The sequence below is a fragment of the Zingiber officinale genome, chromosome 10A (assembly GCF_018446385.1).
Source record: "Zingiber officinale cultivar Zhangliang chromosome 10A, Zo_v1.1, whole genome shotgun sequence".
NCBI lineage: Eukaryota > Viridiplantae > Streptophyta > Magnoliopsida > Zingiberales > Zingiberaceae > Zingiber > Zingiber officinale.
The window spans coordinates 72,659,882-72,680,888 of NC_056004.1; positions in this window are offsets into that span (position 1 = coordinate 72,659,882).

Here is a 21,007-nt window from a genome sequence, read left to right on the forward strand (position 1 = left end):
ATGCCTACCATGCTGTGATACCTATCACTACCTCTATCACATGTGTTGTTGAATCTGCCAAAGCAGAGCAACATATATTATCTTGGTAGGGTACGGAGGGACAATTTTGGTCCCGCCTATCAACGCATGGATGAGTACAACTCAATTAGATTGAGTAACTAGTTAACTCAGTTGGATCGAGTAAAACTATAGGCATATTTCCAATGGTTGGAATATAGGACATAATCACATTTATATTAATTCTTGAGCGTATTAGCCAAAGCTAACTCAAGTTTTAATATAACTGCGGATAATGATCATATAAACAAGAGTTGCATAGAGATGTAATTTGTAATTAGTTACCTACAGATCATACTAAGTCTTGGGCGATTTAGCCAAAGCTAACTCAAGGCGTAATATGATGTGGATCTTGTCCTACATGAATTACAGAATTCAGTGGGAGCATCATTTAGTTAAAGGCCTAATTAAATGATTAAAAGAATATGATATTTACTTTCTGCTTTAATTTCTGTTGTAGATTACCATGATGTCGAACACGAACACCTTCTCTCTACGTTCTGTCCTTGACAAGGACAAGCTCAACGAAGCAAATTTCCTAGACTGGTACAGGAATTTGAGAATAGTTCTCACCCAAGAACGTAAACTGTACGTTCTGGAGCAGCCCATTCCGGAGGCTCCTCCTGTCAATGCCACGCGAGCTGACAAAGATGCTTATAAGAAGCATCAAGATGACGTATTAGATGTGTCATGTCTTATGCTTGTGACCATGAACTCTGAGCTTCAGAAGCAACATGAGTTAATGGGTGCTTATGATATGGTTGAACATCTTCGTCAACTATATCAAGGACAAGCGCGGCACGACCATCGCCATATTGGTGTTGTTGAACTATGGAAATAAAAGTTTGCTTTAATTCAAAATGATTGACATCAACTATAGGTCTAGAGATACTACATCTTGACCCTCTTGCATAAGGTACGACATAATCCTTCAAAGATTTGTTTGCCATGGTTCTTTGTTCTTTCTCTTGTAGATCTTTTGTAGATTTAGTCATCGATGATATATCTGGTCGATCTCAGGGTCAACAGGCAAAACATCTGCAGTATTCATTCGCATACACAAATAAGAGACAAATTAGAATTTGTTGTTTTCAGATTTTCTTTTAAAGAAAGCAAATTGTAGAATTGAAATCGTAGAAATAAAAGTGTAGAAATGAAAGATAAAAAATAAAGAATAAAAATAAAAGAATGAAAGAATTATAAAATAAAAGAATTGTCTAAACAAACTCTAATGTAAACTAACTAGATTTAAAGCACTCAACCCCCGGCAACTGTGCCAAAAACTTGATGTGTTCCTACAAGCACACGGGCATCATCAAGTAATAAAATTTATATAAGTTGATTCCACGAGGACTAAGGATCAAATGCTAATTAGTTCTGCACTTCGAACTTAACTAGACAAAATCAATAATTATTTGATTTGAAATTATCAACTAAAATGTGAAAATAAAAGAAAGATAATTGAGGAAGCCCTTAATTCAAGAATATGTTCTAGACCTTCGATTTCATTGTAATGGTGAATGTTTTGCTATGAATTTGCCCAATCCTAATTCTCCACTTCTATGTTTGCAGATGGTCTAAATTATTATCAAATACCACCCCACGATGGTGTATCAGAGTAATTTTCTTGCAAGTAACTAAGTATGTCATCAAGTGAAGAAGTAACTTAGAGAGTCTGGGTTTTCAGTAGAATACCTCCTGTCACAAGGTCTCCCTCAGGTTTACGTCTCTATATTACATAGGGCACTTGCTGTAGCATATGCTTAGGAAAAGCCTATTAGGTCATGTAACGCCCAAAAATTTCCAAATAAATTATTAGAAATATCCTATTATTTTTCTAGAATTTTAGGATATTTTTATAGAATTTTTAGAGTAGCGGAAGTAGCAAAAATAAATAGAAACGTAAAATAGCCTGAGCAGGAATTGAACCCGAGACCTATGAGACCCTATGTCTTATAGACAACTCTAGTAACCAGGAGACCCCAGCAGGGGTGTACTGAAAGAAGAGAGAAACAATTATATTTATGATTGAGTTGGGGTGAAATTAATCACTTAATATAAATAAGGAGAAATTAAGTGGAGAGTTATTAATTTTTCTAACGACAACTCTCTTTCTCCCCAAAACCCTCACGCCGCCCTCTTCTCCTCCTCATCCTCTCGGCGCCTAAGTCTAAGAGACCTAGGGTTCCATCCCTAGGGTCGTAGGATCACCTTCCGACGACAACTCCGGCACGAGAACGCTCCTCTCCGAGAGAAGAGCACGTAGATGCGAGGAGATTGACTAAGGGATCTTCTCCACCGGAAATCTAGCGATCGGATCGTAAGGAAACCTAGCGCAGGAAGTAAGAAATCCCTCACCTGCAGTATAAGTAGCTATTCGTATATTTTATGCATTAGTTTAGTCGTATACAGATTTTCAGTACGTAGGGTATGTTCTAGTGCACACCAAGTGTTTGATAAAATGTTTAGCTCAGTAAAATGCCACAGTAAGCATTTTGATAGCTCAGTAAATGCAGTAGAAGCATTTAAAATAGCATATTTAGTCTTGCTCCAGCTTATATGGGACTACGGTTCAATGGGTGGGCTCCCATAGTCGCCTCTAGGTTCAGATAACCTAGTTCTATGTTCAGATAACCTAGTAAAAAGCAAGATATGATAAACTAGCTATAAACAGTATTTTACTTTATCAGTGGCACTGTACTGGACTTCAGTTGTCCTTGGGTTGGGCTCCCACAGTCGTCCCTAGGTTTAGACAACCTAGTAACCCTACTAGAATTGTGATTTGTAACCCCAAGTCTAGTTAGGGATGCGCGCATAGCAAGTACAGTTGTCGGGCCCATCAGTAACATGATTAGTATTTACATCTATTTATGATAAATAGTTTTTTTTCAAAGCTTCACAATTTAGTTATGTGATTACAGTTCAGAATTTGCATCAGCTTGGCATTAGTTTAGTTAGCTATTATATCAGTTTAGTTGTATCTTGCTGATACTAGAAGATATTGCCATAATCAGCTTTTGATTTCTATTTTTGTATGATAGTATGCCATGCCATGCTCTAACATATTCAGTATATATTTCAAATAGCATCTTTTAAAAGCATAAATTGCATCGTATGCATATTTTGTGAGGTAGATGGTTTCTTACTAAGCACCCAAGCTTACAGATACTTCTTTTCCTTATACTGCAGATAAAGGTAAAGGAAAGATGGATTAGCGAAGGCTGGAGGACAATGCAATGAAGATGTGTGTGAATAGGAACTTGGAATAAAGATCTTTGGAGAAACTAGCAACTTAAGAACTTAGTATTTCTTGTAGTGTTACTTTTCTGCACTTTTAGTTAATTAAGTACCTTGAATTGTGATACTTATGCTTAGATTACTGATTTTCATGATCTTAGTTAGCTAGCCATGAGTAATGATAGGTCTAGTAGCTTTGTTTGTGCTTATAGAGTTGATATATGTGATTTGAGCACGAAACAGTGTTGAAATCAGGCTTCTGATACGAAATCAGAAACCCCAATCGATTAGCCGATCGATTGGAGGCCCCTTAATCGATCAGATGATCGATTGGGAAGCTTGTTCTGTGAACAGTAAGCTCCTGGATCGATCCGGTAGCGTTCTGTCGCGAACAGAGAGCTCTGGAATCGATCACTGGATCGATGGGCCAGACTGGATCGATCAGTCGATCGATCCAAACGGGACCTCCGTGCACAGTAGCAAGCTGAATCGATCAGTGGATCGATCCAATAACTCCAATCGATTGAGTGATAAGCTCAATCGATCGGGAAGCTAGATTTTGACTAGAAACCTTTAGTTGTAGCTCCTTGACCATGGGGGATGAAAGATATGTCATGTATACCTTATATCCCATCCCTTAGCATATGTAGAACAAAGAAATTGCATTAGCATAAAGAAATTTTAAATTAGATCAGTTTTCTGCACATTAAGAATAGTTTAGCAACAACATAATGTAACCCCCGACCTCGCAGCCTAGCCAGTAGGAGGTGGGGCGTTACAGGTCAAGTGTTAGACTCATCCATACATAAAATTGTTCTCCCATAGGAGGTTATGTTCCATATAGAAGGATAGTTACCTTAGATAATCAACATTAAACAAGCATCCTAAAGCCATGCCGAGCAAAATCGGAACATACACTCAAAAGAGGTAACAATCTGTGTAACTATTCAATAAAACTTCATATTCATGCTCAAATCTAGATACACAGTAATGTATCAAGTACAGAAATTAAATCTATATATACAAAAATGCAATCTAGATAGATAAAATTCAGATCCATAGAAAAAACCTTCTTACAAGTATTTCATCAAACTGAACATGTTCCATAAAAGCTTTATTAAACAAGAAAATTAGAAAATCCATAGAGTTTTACATCATCCACACATTACAATTATTCCCTATATCCTAGAACAATGCAGATCTACTCCATAATAGAAAGAAATATAATCTAAGGACTCAAAATGATAGAACCTCAAAAACCCAAAGAAGGGGAAGAAGAAGCTTATCCTTTGATGTCAAGTGAAGCTCTTGGATGCAGATCTTAGAGTGTCGACGAGGATGGAGCGGTAGTGTTAGTAAGAGCCCTAGAGCCAATCATATGATGATTGTTGTATGGACTCTATGTATCAAATTCGGATATATTAATAAAGGTATTTCTTTATGGTTATTATACTTACTTATATTGGTGTCAAATAACTAAGTATAATAGCGTCCGTGAATAGAAGGTTCTTATCTATATCAATCAATTGGTTGAATTGATAGTGAGATGATATAGAGAACACTACTCTTAATCATTCCTAGTCAAGTATTAATATTCAGGGACAATGTTAATGTGATGAGACTAGCATGTAGGTCAACTCGATGACTTGATCTCACAAGTCATGGATATAGAGATATCAAGTTGACACATGGGTATGCATTGGAGAATGTATACTGAATGGTCCGCCATGAGAAAGTATCATGGATCGTTATATGAGTGTCATATACTTTGTCATGTGACTATTAGTATGACTATCAGTCCTTGGACCTGAAGTCACCATAGTTCCCTATATAAGGAGTTGCATACTTTGGCTTCGTCAAACGTCACCCATAATTGGGTGGACTATAAAGGTAATTACTGGGTATGTAACAAATTATGTGGAGGGATGTGAGTGATGTAGATGGGATCTATCCCTCCTATATGACGGGAATGACATCATGATTCTTGATAGAGTGAGACCACTAAGTGCATGGTTATGCCCAAATGAGTCAATATGAGATATTGAGCTCATTTGATTAGAGTGAGTCTACTTAGGGTTTAAGACATAGATTGATTAGAGGATGACGCGATCTCTGCCTCAATTGATCAATCTAGATGTCAAGGATAGAAGGACATTATCACATATTGTGAGAGTCACAATTAGTAATCACAATGGTGATGTTGGATCTCAACATTCTTGTAACTTGGGTAGTAATGATGTATTGCTAGATACCGCACATTACTTATGTTTCTAAATGGGTTTAGGAGCATTGCTAATGTTACAAGAATCTATAGGGTCACACACAAAGGGAAATTAGATGAAGATTAGGTTCATATGATGAACCAAGAGGATTAGGTTCATATGATGAACCAAATTGGATAAGTGTAATCCAAATTAGATTAATTGAGTAAGACTCGATTAAGTTAGACTTGAGTTAGACTCAAGTGAGGCTAGACTTGAGTTTGACTCAAGTGAGGCTTAATGATGATATTCATTGAATTTTGAATTCAATGATAAATGGTGACATTCATTGAATTATGAATTCAATTTGAATATTAGATTCAAATTTTGATTCAAATTATGAAGAGAAGAGGAGTTTCAAAATGGTCATTTAATGAAGAATGAATATTCATTAAATACTCATTAAGACTCATTAATGAGGCTCATTAATGGAGTTAATGAGCATTAAGTATTTTCATTAGATGAAAATACTTAAGCCATTTTACTCTTATTTTTCACTATGAACGAATCATCATTATTCTTCCTCTCTTCTAGCTCTCTCTCCCTCTCCTCCATTACCAAGCCACCCAAGAGTGCTAGCACACTCTAAGTTGTTCTTCTCCACCTATTGTCTGTGTGGATACGTATAGAGGAGTGTACGCTTGACACTCTCGAGATCCGACAACTTTTGGACGAGCATGATAAGCGAAGGGCTTTGCAACAAGGGTAATGCTTCTTATTCATGTAGATCTAAGGTAGATCTAAGTTAGAAACATGTACATGATTTATTTTTATATATCTTCGCACGGATCCGTGGCAAGACTTCGAGGTTTCTGCAATGCAAAAAGCAATTTTTGCGGCTCGAAAGTCCCAACAAGTAGAACGACCTCAGATCATTCAGATGATGACTCCTGGTGCAACGATTTGACCTAAGGGGTCTCCTCCGGCCTTGGAACTTCCTCCTTTTTATAAAGGGGATGAAGTACCCCTTTTATATGGGTGGAATCATAGGGTACCCATGTCCAGGGGCACGGCCCGTTCCATTTGGCATGAGCAAGGCCACTCTCTAGCTTCTAGTCATGCCATTTGGCATGACTAGAGCTATCTCTGGCTTATTAGTCGTGCCAATTGGCACGGTCAAAGCAGAAACTGCTTTGTTTATGCTTTCTGGGTCATGCCATTTGGCATGACTAGAGCTATCTCTGGCTTATTAGTCGTGCCAATTGGCACGGTCAAAGCAGAAACTGCTTTGTTTATGCTTTCTGGGTCATGCCATTTGGCACAGCCAGTTCTTCAAAACTAGATCAAAACTAGATTTTTGGCGATGGTCATGTTAAATGGCACAACCCAAGCTAATTTTGCACTAGATTGAGCTCTCTAGTAGTGCCATTTGGCATGGCAATGTCTTAACTAATTCCTTGGTCATGCCTTTAGGCACAGCTATCCTTCTAGGTCTTCTCCTGGCCATGCATCAGGGCATGGCTAGGTCTAATTTGACTCTGGAAGTTTGTTGTCGCTTGTGCCCCAAGACTTGGGTGCTCCAATTCTTTGCTTTCTACAACCCGGGGGAGATATGACTAGGTCATAGTTTTCTTCAAATGATCATTTTTGCATCTTTTTAATATTTTTTCTATTCCAAACTACTTCTAAAAATGAAAAAAGGCACTAAGTATATCTCTGGATGTAAAATAGTAATTTTACTAACATTAACATACAAAAGCATAGATCATAGACATTGAATATAGAAATATGTACTTTAAACAGTACAAAATAACATATATAATCTACACACATCATTTTATAGGTTAGATATTTTGTGTTAGATTAACACATTTTGCAGAGTGAAAGGAGCACAAAATGTGAAGATCTCAACGCATTGGAAGGCGCCTTCAAGAGTTTGGAAGGCTCCTTCGGTCAGATAACGCAGAAGACCTCGACGATAATAAGGCACTAGTTTTTTGGGATAAAACTTTGCACATTGAAGGCACCTTCAGTGTTATGGAAGGCACCTCCAATGCTTAATAAAAAAGTGTTTTAGCCAGCCTTCAAGACACAACTCTTTTATAAGCTTTTGTGTATCCGTTCGATGCTCTGATCGCTTCAAACTTTGTGCTACTACTCTGATACGACGTTGTTGTGCCTAACTATAGCTAAGGAGTCATCCAACACTGATATTGATTCGATCATCTACAAGTGTTAGGGAACGAAGTTTTCTTTTGTGTACTTAATTATTGCTTGAAAGGAAAGTGTAGCTTGTTACACTTATCCTATCTTTTCTATTGTACTTGTTTCCCTCTTCTAGCAATTCCAGAAGAGGATTATAGTGGATCGCCCATCGATATGGTCTGTAGGATCCTGGGTCTTGGAGTAGGAGTTACCGAAGGCTCCGAACCAAGTAATCAATCAAGTTCTTTCTTATTTTATTTTCATATTTAGTTTTCTGCTACGTACTTATTTGGTATAATGAAAAAGATAAGTTTTTTAAAACCATATGATTCACCCCTCCCCCCTCTCACGTGTGTAACGATCCAACATGAACTATATAAAGTGATACAGAAGTTCAGTTCAGGATCTTACTATCTACAAGATGAAAATGGAGGAATCTGGACAAACTAGGGAGCGCAAACCATCTACTGCACTATCAGGCCGGGTAGTAAATTTGAGATTGAATTTATGTAAATTGTAAAAATATTTGTTCTATGAATATAGGAAGATTTAAATGAAAAATTACTAAGCACTCCAAACTCTTATATCATTCGACCGAGTTATAAGTGAACAAAGCTCTCGCACTAAGTATCTCTAACTCTCAAGCTGATCGGCCAAGTTATAAGTGAGCTTGCTCTCACGATTCCAGACTCTCATGCCATTTGATCGAGTTATAAGTGAGCTGAGTTCTCAAGCTAAGTGTCCAAGACTCTCGAGTTGATCGGTCGAGTTATAAGTGAGGAAAACTCTTGCACCAAATGTCCTAGACTCTCGAGCCGATCCACGAAGTTATAAGTGAGCATGCTCTCAGGCTTCCAGACTCTCCTGCCATTTAGCCGAGTTATACGCCAAGTGTCCCAGACTCTTGAGGCAATCCACCGAGTTATATGTGAGCATGCTCTCATGCTTCCAGACTCTCATGTCATTCAGTAAAGCTATAACTAAACTGAGCTCTCGTACCAAGTGTTCTAGACTATCGAGCTGATTGATTGAGTAAAAAGTGAACATGCTCTCATGCTTCTAGATTGTTGTGTCATTCGGTTAAGTTATAAACAAGCAAAGTTCTTGTGCCATGTATCCCAGACTCTCAAGACAATCGACCAAGTTATAAGTGAGCTTGCTCTCACGCTTCCAGTCACTCATGAAGTTCGATCGAGTTATAAGCAAGCTAAGCTCTCGCACTAAGTATTCCAGACTCTCAAGCCGATCGGTCGAGCAATAAGTGAGCATGCTCTCACGCTTCCAAACTCTCATGTCGTTCGATTGAGTTATAAGTGAGCTGAGCTATCGAGCCAAGTGTCCCAGACTCTCGAGCTGATCAGTCAAGTTATACGTGATCATGCTCTCACACTTCTAGACTCTCGTGCCGTTCGGCCAAGTTATAAGCAAGATGAGCTCTCTAACCAAGTATCCAAGACTTTTGAGCCGAACGGTCGAATTACAGGTGAGCATGTTCTCACGATTCCAGACTCTCATATCGTTCGACCGAGTTATAAGTGAGAAAAGTTCTCATATCCCAGACTCTTGAGCCGATCGACAGAATTATAAGTAAGCATGCTCTCATGCTTCCAGACTCACATGTCGTTTGACCGAGTTATAAGTGAGTTGAGCTCTTGTAACAAGTGTTCCAGACTCTTGAGTCGATTAGTTAAGTTATAAGTGAGCATGCTTTCATGCTTCTAGACTCTTGTGTCATTCAACCAAGTTAAAAGTGAGCTGAACTCTCGTGTCAAGTGTCCCAGACTCTCTAGCTGATCGGTCGAGTTATAAGTAAGTATGCTCTTACGCTTCCAAACTCTCGTGTCATTCAGCCAAGTTATAAGTGATCAAAGCTCTCATGCTAAGTGTCCCAAACTCTCGAGCCGATCAGCCGAGTTATAATAAGTGAGCATGTTCTCACACTTCAAGACTCTCATGTCTTTCTACTGAGTTATGAGCGTGCAGAGCTCTCGAACCAAGTGTCCGTTCAGTCACTTGATAGCCCCACCATTAATAGCACATTTGCAATAACAATACAACAACCATAATGATCTAGGCACACTAGATGATTGTACTGCTAATGATTACACACACAACGATTGTAATTGAACCTTCTTTTCAGTACCATCAATTTTTTCCACTTGATTTTCTAGAAATGGAAATTTACACTTGTTAGACACTTGTATAGTTAAATTTAAATATATTGTAGCATTTACCTCATGATCTTTAGTTTTCATCAAGTGTCTCAGCCAAGCTACAGATGATCCTATAGCATTGCCAACGCTTTGTCATGTAGGGTTTGGAATGGGCAAAGGGGCTATTCCATCCGGTGCTTGATCAACGGTGATGCACCAATGGTCTATATGTTTACTTGGATCACCATTAAGATGGTCATCATCTCTCCCAAGACCAATAATTGTACCAAAAGCAAAATGGATGCCCGATTTCAAGCTTAAAGCAACTGATTGACCCTATAAGACAAACCATAATGTTTCTACCTATAATTCAACCAATTAAAATAAATCTGCCAATGAAATTCTAATTAAAATAAATCTGATGCATAAATAGGATGTCAGAACATAATTATATAGAGGAACACCCATGTTGCATAAGCCAATAAAACATCAAGTTTCAGGTTTGCACTTGAAAAGCATGCATAAAATAAAAAAAACTATATTTGTTGAGATCATTAAAAGAGGCATCATACTTTGGAACCATGTCATGAAAGTTTATTAATTTTCTAACCCCATTAATGATGTACTAGCAAATAAAACATAAGTTCATGAAGATATGGCATGGAAATAAAATAGATTGACTGAATTTTAGCATGAAATACAACATAAGTTCCAATAAAAGAATAAACATACCTTTAAAGTCTCGGCCTCGTCAATCATATCGACATTGTCATCATCACTATTTACTTTCATCTCCTTTAACTGTGGCTGATCATGTTTTAACACTATTTCATTCAAGGATAGAGGAAACTTGACACTACAACTTCCCATTTCATCATTCTCAACCTTATCTTTTTTGAAAACCTTAGCTTCTAACTTGTTTATCCCTCATCCTGCTCAAATTTTTTTTTCTCCAGCAGCAAATTTTGTTGATCAATAAATATAGATTTTTGAGAGTCGGACCCCCATTTCGATAGGCCAAAGTATGCACTTAGAGTAACATTAGCTCCAACTGCCCTTACACGGCTATCATGTTCATTGGAGTTAAGTGCAACTACGAGAATGCCATTTGTTACTTTCCTAGCCACTTGCTTTCCCTCCTTTTGTAAGATTCCTTCATCCTACAATACACAAAAGGCATATATTGAGCACTATTTAAATGGGAATCAATACCATATCAAGCTTAAACATTTTAACATTTTCTTACAATTTTTGGCATTGTAGCCTTCAGCTCATCACCATCAAAATCTCCTCCTTTATTCAATCTCCCTTTCTTCTATAAGATAGCTCGATTGATTTCATTATCATCACACAATTCATTCTTCTAATAGCATTAACAAATAACTCAATTAAATTTAAACCCCTTTTTAGTAAGCTATCAAATTTTTTATAATTGGTAATTAAAGATTACTTACTATTTCTTTAGTTAGTCGTGCATATCTTTTTTGAGAAATTCTATGGGGGTATTTGTTATGAGCTCTTCTTTCTTGTTATTTCTCACTTATGTCCTAAAAAACAAAGAAGAAAACAATGTTATCATGAAATGGTAAGTAAACTGGTCTATTAAGAAAGAGATCATAATTTGAGACAACAGAATTATTATCTTACTTTAAAATTATCGGACAAATGTGTTATCACGAACTTGCTCCAACTGTATACTAGAATACCTGATCTAGGGGGTGGCACATGCAACTTTGTTGGATTGTTGTGATTGAAGAAAATGTAATTTTGTGTGAGACTGCATTTCCATTGTCTCCACTTTTCATTTGCCGAGCTTAAACAACCCTTTTTCTAGCTAGCATCTACTCGGTATGTCATCTATAATTACATAAAAATTGGATACACAATAACATGTTAACAAATAACGTAAAAAAGTAATTGGTTTATATTTGAAAAATCAAAACACTAGCATTTATATTTACATTGACAACTTCCCATACACGTTCCTTGATGTCCATAGGAACATGCTTCCAAGTTTCATAAGTTATTGGTACTTTCTTGCGAATAATCTTGCCTAGGGAACTTTACATTTTTGTTGCATTTTCACTAATTAGCTACCCGAGATTGTTGAAAGCAACTTCCAGTATAATTCTCTTTGTCCTTAACCTTGAAATATTGTCCATATTTGTAGGATCTCTTGGTGTTCTATTTGATTGTGTGGTTTTTGAATCTTCTATTAAATCAGCGTCTATTTTTATCTTTCCCTTGTCAACTTGTTTACCTCCTCCTTTACTTTTTTTTTTCCATAGAGCTATTTGTTAATTATAAAAATAGGAGGATCAGTAAACAAATCATTCATCAATGCTATCATAGGAGAATGGAAGAAATTGCAATAAAATATATGCTTTACAATAAGAAAATTCCAAACACTTGTTGTTGGATTCATGAATAAAATAAAGATTAGCATGAATATAGAATGGCTGGATAAGTCAATAGGAATATGGCTATTAGCTTGGCCTTGCACAGGGTACTATTTAAGAAAAAAATTGCATGATAGAGTCCACTATTCATATAGAAATCAAAAATTATTTCCATGAATTAAGGGAACAATTAAGTTGAATGAATACAAAAATCTCCACTACATGAATCCACTTCATGTTTCTACTTTTTTCCATTCTCCTTTTGAGGCAATCAAATGGGATGCAAAATAAAACATATGTCATAATAATTATCATGACATATGCTAGTTCCACTTTTTTTCATTCTTCTTCTTATGACATATGCATATTTTTGAATCTTTTGTATATTGAATCTTCCATTTCTCAAATATTTTGATTAATTTATCAAGGAAGCTACTTTACATCTTTGATCTCACATTTGGTAGGAACCTGCTTCAGAGGCTTTATTAGGGACGATGCATAAGACACTTCACTTACTTTGAAGGGGGTTCACTGAAGAAGAAATATGAACAACAGTTGGTATTTATGATATGTTTAATATTTTATTTACTCTATGAATGTTATTTATTGCAGATCAAATCTCTTGATTTTAAGGAAACTACAAGTATAAGCTGCAACACGAATATGTCTATTAGTTTTAGATTGTGATCAACTTCTTAGTTCTTTGAAGCAAGTAGTGTTCTTATGATATAACACAAGTGTCTTCTATCTAGAAATAAACCAATCTAACTTAAACTTTTCTACCATAACTACTCTATCTACTGAACACCAGAAATTTAAATAATCACCATGTTAATGCCCTTCCTTATTAGTTTTATTCTCTGTTAACCAAAATAAGTTCTTACAAATCAAAACTTATAAAAGAAAGTGAGTATTTAGCATCAGCTTCTACCTGGACCTCCAAAAATTATTTTATCTAGTTTCTTGAGAAGTATGAAAATAACTACTTACATTTTGTCTCTCTTAAACTATAGCATGTAGCTCTATCCTTTAACTTCAATTGTAACTTGGGTGTCCGTTCAGTCACTTGTGTCCTTTGCATTAGAGCATCTTTACATCTTTAATTTTAATATGTAGAAACACAATAAAATTTATGGTCATAGTAGAACTAGCATATGTCATAATAATTATAGAATTATTGCATAATAAATGATGTAGGATTTAAAATTAAATAAAATTATCACACTAAGATAAAAAATCATCAATCCAAGTCCCATCATAATCTTCATGAATGCATAGTAGTTCATTGTCATCTACTCTGTCAACATCCATTATTGGAAGCCCTTGAGAAAAATATTGATGGTGGGTTATCGTTTCTTCCAAATCATCACCAGTAATATTTTCAAAGTAATCTCTACTAGGAGTTTCAAGTGCAATAGACCATGTGAGATCTTCAGGGTCATCAAGGTAAAAAATTTGTTTCACTTGACTCCCTAAAATGAATGAATCAGATTTGAATCCTATCCTTATGAGGTTTACAAATGTGAAACTATGTTCATCTACTTTAATACCTCCATTATTATCAACCCAGTTACATTTAAACATTGAAATTCGATAGAGATAGTAATCGAGCTTCCATATTTCATCAATAACTCCATAGAATACCGTATCTGACACAATTGGATTCCAATCCTTTGCACTAGAAACCTGCATAATCTTTGCAACAAAGCTTACTCCAAAATTTAAACTATCTACATATCATCATGCTCTTTTGTGTGATATGTAACCCCATCAATTAAATACACAGAATACTTGAAGACTGGCTGGCTAGGTCCATGCGCCATCCACTTTAATTGTTTAGAGATTTTATGTGTGGAATGGTTAATTTCATTTGCAACCTATAATTTGCAAAATACAAAAGTTGAATTATATATTAATCAAGTTCATAACTTCATAAATTATAAACTAGTGCGTAGCTTGCATGTATAACTTACAGTATCACATGCTATGGAATTAAAGTTCGATTGTGCTCATCTTGTAACCACTTTTTTTACCTTCCTTTCTATGAAATGCTGCCTTCAAATGAGCCATATGTTTTCTATTGAAATATAATAATGAAATGATTAACTACTAGATTCTGATGTCACTCTTAAAAGTAGCAATGAGTTGGAAAAATTACTCGATATAAGGTGCTATATTATCATTATTTGTCAGTATGTGACGATGTGCTTGCTCCCACTCTTAATTCATAGAGTGGACTTGATCTTGTGATAAAGGTCTGGTAAGCTCCAATTGATGATTCCTTATTGGGATGCCAACAGTGTGCATATTAGATAGGTAGTCAGAGCAAAATTATATAGCCTCCTTATTAATATAACATTCAGTTATACAACCTTTTGGTCAATTGCGGTTTCATACATAATATTTCAATATTTTCATGAATCTTTTAAATAGGTTCATCCATCTATACCAAACTGGTCCATACAATTTAACCTCACACATAAGATGAATAGTCAAATGGACCATGACATCAAAAAATGGAGGAAAATATTTTTCAAGTAAGCACAATGTTGTCATAATATCTCTTTGCATATCATCTAACTTCGAGGCATCTATCACTTTGCTACACAACATATTGAAGAAGAAGAACAACCGAGTGATACTATATCTAACATGTTCGGGTAAGACACCATGAATAGCAACCGTAAGTAACTGTTGCATCAAAGTGTGGCAATCATGTGATTTCATACCAACTAGTTTCAACTCCTTCATCGATACAAGACTTCTAATATTGGATGAATAACCTGTAGGAACTTCATTCCCAATAAGGAGCTACAAAATTTCCTTTTCTCATCTTTGCCTAATGTATAACATACAACTAGTAAAAAAGTTTTCTTTTTCCCCTCCTTTGGTGACAATACCAACCTGACATTCATATCCACAAGGTCTAGTGGTGTTGCTGGTCCATCTTTTATTTTTCCGGGAATGCCAAGTAATGTGTCAACCAAACTTTCACATATATTTTTATCTATGTGCATCACATCAAGAACATGTCGGACATGTAGATGCTCCCAATACGCAAGTTCCAAGAATATTGATTTCTTCTTCTAATATGGTCGACTACCATCCTCTAGTGCTTGAAGCTTTTCGCTTATTTTTCCCCAATGATAATTAATTTTATCAACTATTCTGGAAATATCACGACCACTCAATGGTTTTGGTGCAATGTTAAAGTCTTGCCTCTCTTCAAATGCTTCGATAAGGATAGTTCTCAGGAAGAAACCTTCTATAACCTATGAGTGACATTTTACTACTGTCTCAACCTCCTCGCACATGTGCTTTCACCATAGATAGGAAATGCTTTATATCCTTTCACACAACATCTTGAAAGGCTTCCATATGTCAGAAAGTCATTAATTGTCCATAGTAGGACTGCCTTAAGGGTGAATCTTTCTTGTCGATATGCATCATACACTTAACACCTTCAAATAAGTGCTTTAAGTCATCAATCAAAGGTTCTAAATAAACATCAATATCATTCCTTGGTTGTTTAGAACCCAAAATCAATAAAGTAAGTATCATAAAATTTCTCTTCATACACAAAAATGGAGGAAAATTGTAAGTGATCAGCAGAACTAGCCAACAACTGTACGTAGAACTAATCAATCTATGAGGATTAATTCCATATGTAGATATGACCAATCTTAAATTTCTTGGTTCAAAAGCAAAATTTGGACACTTATGGCCGACTACTGTCCAAGAGGGTGAATATGTTGGATGACGCAAATAACCATCACACACTACTATTAGCATGCCAGGTTAACACCTTAGAGGTTTCTTGGTTTCAAAACTTTTTTTTAAATCTTGGAATCAGTGGAAAGTACCATAAGATCTTTGTAGGAACTCTTTCATTTGCTTTGGAATTCTTGCATATCTTCCATCTTGAAATACCACAAGTAGGGCAATTGATATAATCCACATATTCCTTTCGATATAAGAGACAATCATTGGGAGATGCATAGATTTTTTCATAGTCCATACCTAATGTAGCCAAGGATTTCTTTACAGCATACACTGATAAATACAATTCATTACCATCTGGAAGCATTTCTCCAAACAAAGAAAGAATGACTGTTAATCCTTTATCGCTCCAACTATATTTGGCTTTCAAGTTGTATAATTTAACAATTGTCAATAACTTGTAAATTTTGTACATCTTGGATATAAAAGTTTTTCAACATCGTGGAGTAAGTTACTGAATGTAGTTGGATTCTCATTATATTTATATGTCACATTTACCATATCTACCAGCTTCTCATCAAAGAAATTATGTTCGCCTTATTAGCCTTGTTCACTATCATTCATTGAGTTGGCAAATGATGGCTTTTCTCCATGTCATATCCACACTACGTATGTTAAATCCATACCATTACTTCTTAAATAAGCCCTTATGATGTTAATAATGTTCCATCTTTGTAACGACCCACCTTCTACTAACTAGACTGTAAGGCCGGACCGTCACATTATGCTGTGCTAGCTATTTTTAAGGTGTGGAAAAGCTGAACTAATTTAAAATTTTTGCTGAACTAATGAATATGCTTCTGTTAATCGCTATACTATCTGAACTTAATGTTTAAACTACCCCTTGAATTGCTGTGGCTATGCTAGGAGGGGTGTTCTAGGTTTTTGCTATTATCCGGGCTGAACTAAGGTGTTTTCAACTAGTACTAGGCCTCTGATCGATCCACGGATCGATCCAGCGTGCTACTGTGCACGGGGACTAATTTGAATCGATCGGCTGATCGATCCAGTGATCGATTCCGGACCCTACTGTATGCGGGAACTAGCGTCTGGATCGATTGGCTGATCGATCCAGTATGTCCAATCGATCCAGTGATCGAATCAACGACGCGCTGTACGCTGGTTCAGCTCGGATCGATCGGCTGATCGATCCAAAAACCTTCTGTTCGCGATAGAATGCGTCTGGATCGATCGGCTGATCGATCCAGAAGCTTACTGTTCGCAGAACCAGGCTCCCCAATTGATCCGCTGATCGATTGAGGGCCCCCAATCGATCCACTGATCGATTGGGGTTTCTGATTTCGCAACAAACTCTGATTTCAGCACTGTTTCGTGCCAAACTCACATACACAAGTTCTAAACTAACTGAAATGCATTCTAACATCAATTACCTAGCATTCAAAATATAGCATGGTGCATATTTCACTAGTTCATGACTTTTAAGCAAACTGAAATGCGAAAACTAAAAAATAACAAGGTTCTAATAGTTAAACTTGCTAAATCCCTGGGATCTTCATTCCAAACTCCTTCTTCACAAACACATCTTCATTGCATTGTCCTCCAGCCTCCGCTAGTCCATCTTTCCTTTACCTTTATCTGCAGTATAAGGAAGAGAAGTATCTGTAAGCTTTCGCTTAGTAAGAAACCATCTATCTCACAAAAACATGCATACGATGTAATTTATGCTTTTAAAACATGCTATTTGAAATATGTGTTGAACATACTAAAACATGGCATACTATCATACAAAACATAGAAACCAAAAGCTAATCTTGGCTATAACTGAAATGTCAATAACAAAGGACTAAACTGAAACATGATGAGCTAAACTAAAGCTGAACTAGAACGGATTTTAAAAATATAATCACCTGACTGATTTGTTAGTTTGAAAGCTATTATCATACTAGATAAAAATAATAATCATACTGCTGTTTGGACCCGGTAACTGTACTTGCTATGCGCGCATCCCTAACCAGACCCGGGTTTGCAAGTCCCGAATTTAGTAGGATTTACTAGGTTATCTAAACCTAGGGACAACTGTGGGAGCCCAACCCAATGGACATCTAGTCCAGTACAATGTCACTGCTGAAAATAAAATACTAGATCATAAGCTAATTAGTTTATCTTGCTGATTCTAGGTTATCTGAACCTAGAGCTAGGTTATCTGAACCTAGAGGCGACTGTGGGAGCCCACCCATTGGACCGTAGTCCCATAAAAGCTGTAATAAAACTGAACATATACTAACTAAATGCTTCTATTACATTCAGCTAGGCTATTAAAATGCCTAGGTTGCATTTTACCTGTGCTGAACATATTATCGAACACTTGGTGTGCGCTATTGCATAGCCTAAGTGTCGAAATTCATATGCTACTAAACTAAAGAAGGAAATCACACGAGAACTACTTATACTACAAGTGAGGGGTTTCTTATCTCCTGCGCTAGTTTTTCTTACAATCCAATCGCTAGGTTTTCCGGAGGAGGGATCTCTTCGACGATCTTCTCGCGTCTATGCGTTCTTCTCGCGGTCCTCGTATCTTTGATGTTGCCGGAAGATACTCCTTTGACCCTAGGGATGGAACCTTAGGTTCTTCCTTGGGCTTGGGTGCCGAGAGGTGAGGAAGGGAGAGGGGTCGGCGGGTGAGGGATTGAGGAAAAGAGTTTAACGACTAAAATTAATCAATCCCCACTTAAGTCTCCTATTTATATTAAGTGCTTAATTCGGCCAACTTAAATATAAATATAATTGGTCTCCTCTTCTTTCAGCACGGCCCTGCTGGATTCACTTGGTTACTAGAGTTCACCATAAGGCGTAGGACCCAATAGGTCTCGGGTTCAATTCTCGCGTAGGTTATTTTACGATTCTATTTATTTTTGCTACTTCTGTTACTCTAAAAATTCTGTAAAAATATCCTAAAATTCCAGAAAAATACTAGGATACTTATAAAAGTATTTCGAGAATTTTCGGGCATTACAATCCCCCATACCTTATAAAAAGTTCATCCTCGAACTTAGAATAACTCTGGGTACTTCTGTCTCATACTAGCTTCTGTCTCCCAAGTTGCCTCTTCTGCTGTGTGATTTTGCCAAATAACTTTTACTAATGGTACCTCCTTGTTCCACAATTTCTTAACTGCTCGATCTATTATCTGAATAGGCCGACTGACATAGCTGAGGTCTTCGCGGACTAGTACCGATTGGGGCTCAATCACCTGGGTGGCATCTGGGATATGCTTCTTCAGCATAGAGACATGAAATACATTATGGATGGCTGACATCTCCTGTGGTAGCTCTAGCTCATATGCTACTTTGCCAACTCTTCTAGTGATAAGGTATGGTCCCACATATCTGGGACTTAATTTGCCCTTCTTCCCAAAACGCATTACTCCCTTCATGGGAGCTACTTTGAGGAACATTGAACCCGAACTGAAAACTCTAAGGGTCTGCGCCGTGTATCAGCATAGCTTTTCTGGTGGCTCTGAGTTGTCTCTATCCTCTGGCGGATCTGCTGTATAGCTGCTGTGGTATCTGCTACTAGATCTGTCTGAAGTTCTAGTTCTTTCTGTTCACCACTCTCATACCAGCAGATTGGAGATCTACACCTCTGCCCATAGAGAGCCTCGTAAAGTGTCATACCGATAGTGGCCTGATAGCTATTGTTGTATGAAAATTCTGCTAAACTCAGATATTTGCACCAACTTCCCTTGAAGTCTAGGGCACATGCGCGGAGCATATCTTCAAGTACCTGATTTACTCGCTCCGTCTGACCATCTGTCTGAGGATGGAAAGCTGTGCTAAATTTCAACTTTGTACCCAATGCTGACTGTACACACTCCCAGAAGTGTGATGTGAATCTACTATCTCTGTCTGAAATGATGGTTCGTGGGACTCCATGTAATCTGACGATCTCCTTGAGATACAACTGAGCTAGCTGTTCCATGGAGTAGGATATCCTGATGGCTAAGAAGTGGGTTAATTTAGTTAACCTATCAACTATTACCCAGATGGTATCAAAACCATTCGTGGTTCTGGGTAGTCCCACTATAAAATCCATAGAAATGTCTTCCCACTTCCATTCTGGGATCTGGATAGGCTGCAGAACTCCTCCTGGTCTCTGATGTTCTACCTTGACCCTCTGACAAGTCAGGCAGGTGATAATATATCTAGCGATGTCTCTTTTCATCCCGGGCCACCAAAAATGTTTCTTTAGATCTTGGTACATCTTGGTGGAACCTGGATGCATCGCATAAGGAGTCCTGTGAGCCTCGTCTAAAATCTTCCTCTTTAGTTCCTCCTGATCTGGAACACAGAGTCTGTCACCAAAGTATAGTACCCCACTATCGGACACTCTGAATTCTCTACTTTCTAATTCTGCTAACCCTTGCTTGGTTTTCTGAATTTCAGGATCCTATTCCTGAGCTTTCTGAATGTCACCAAGCAGGTTAGATGCTAATGTCATAGTAGAGAGCTGCCCCACTATAAGTTCGAGACCAAAATCTGTTATCTCTTTTTGTAGGGGTGGTGACATGGCTGCTAGGGATAGTAAGGTAGCACTGGACTTTCTGCTAAGTGCGTCTGCTACCTTATTGGCTTTTCTTGGGTGGTAGAGGATGTCTATGTCGTAGTCTTTGACCAGCTCTAGCCATCTACGCTGTCGCATATTCAGATCCTTCTGAGTGAAGAAATACTTCAGACTCTGATGATCTGTATACACTCTGCACTGAGCTCCATACAAGTAATGTCTCCAAATTTTGAGAGCGAACACTACTGCTGCAAGCTCAAGGTCATGCGTAGGGTAATTCTTCTCGTATTCCTTAAGTTGTCTGGAGGCATAGGCGATCACCTTACCTTCTTGCATCAATACTGCTCCTAGTCCCAACTTAGAGGCATCACTATAAATATCAAAGCTGTCCGTGTTTTCTGGTAGAGTCAAAATGGGAGCACTGATCAATCTCCTCTTTAACTCGCTGAAGCTG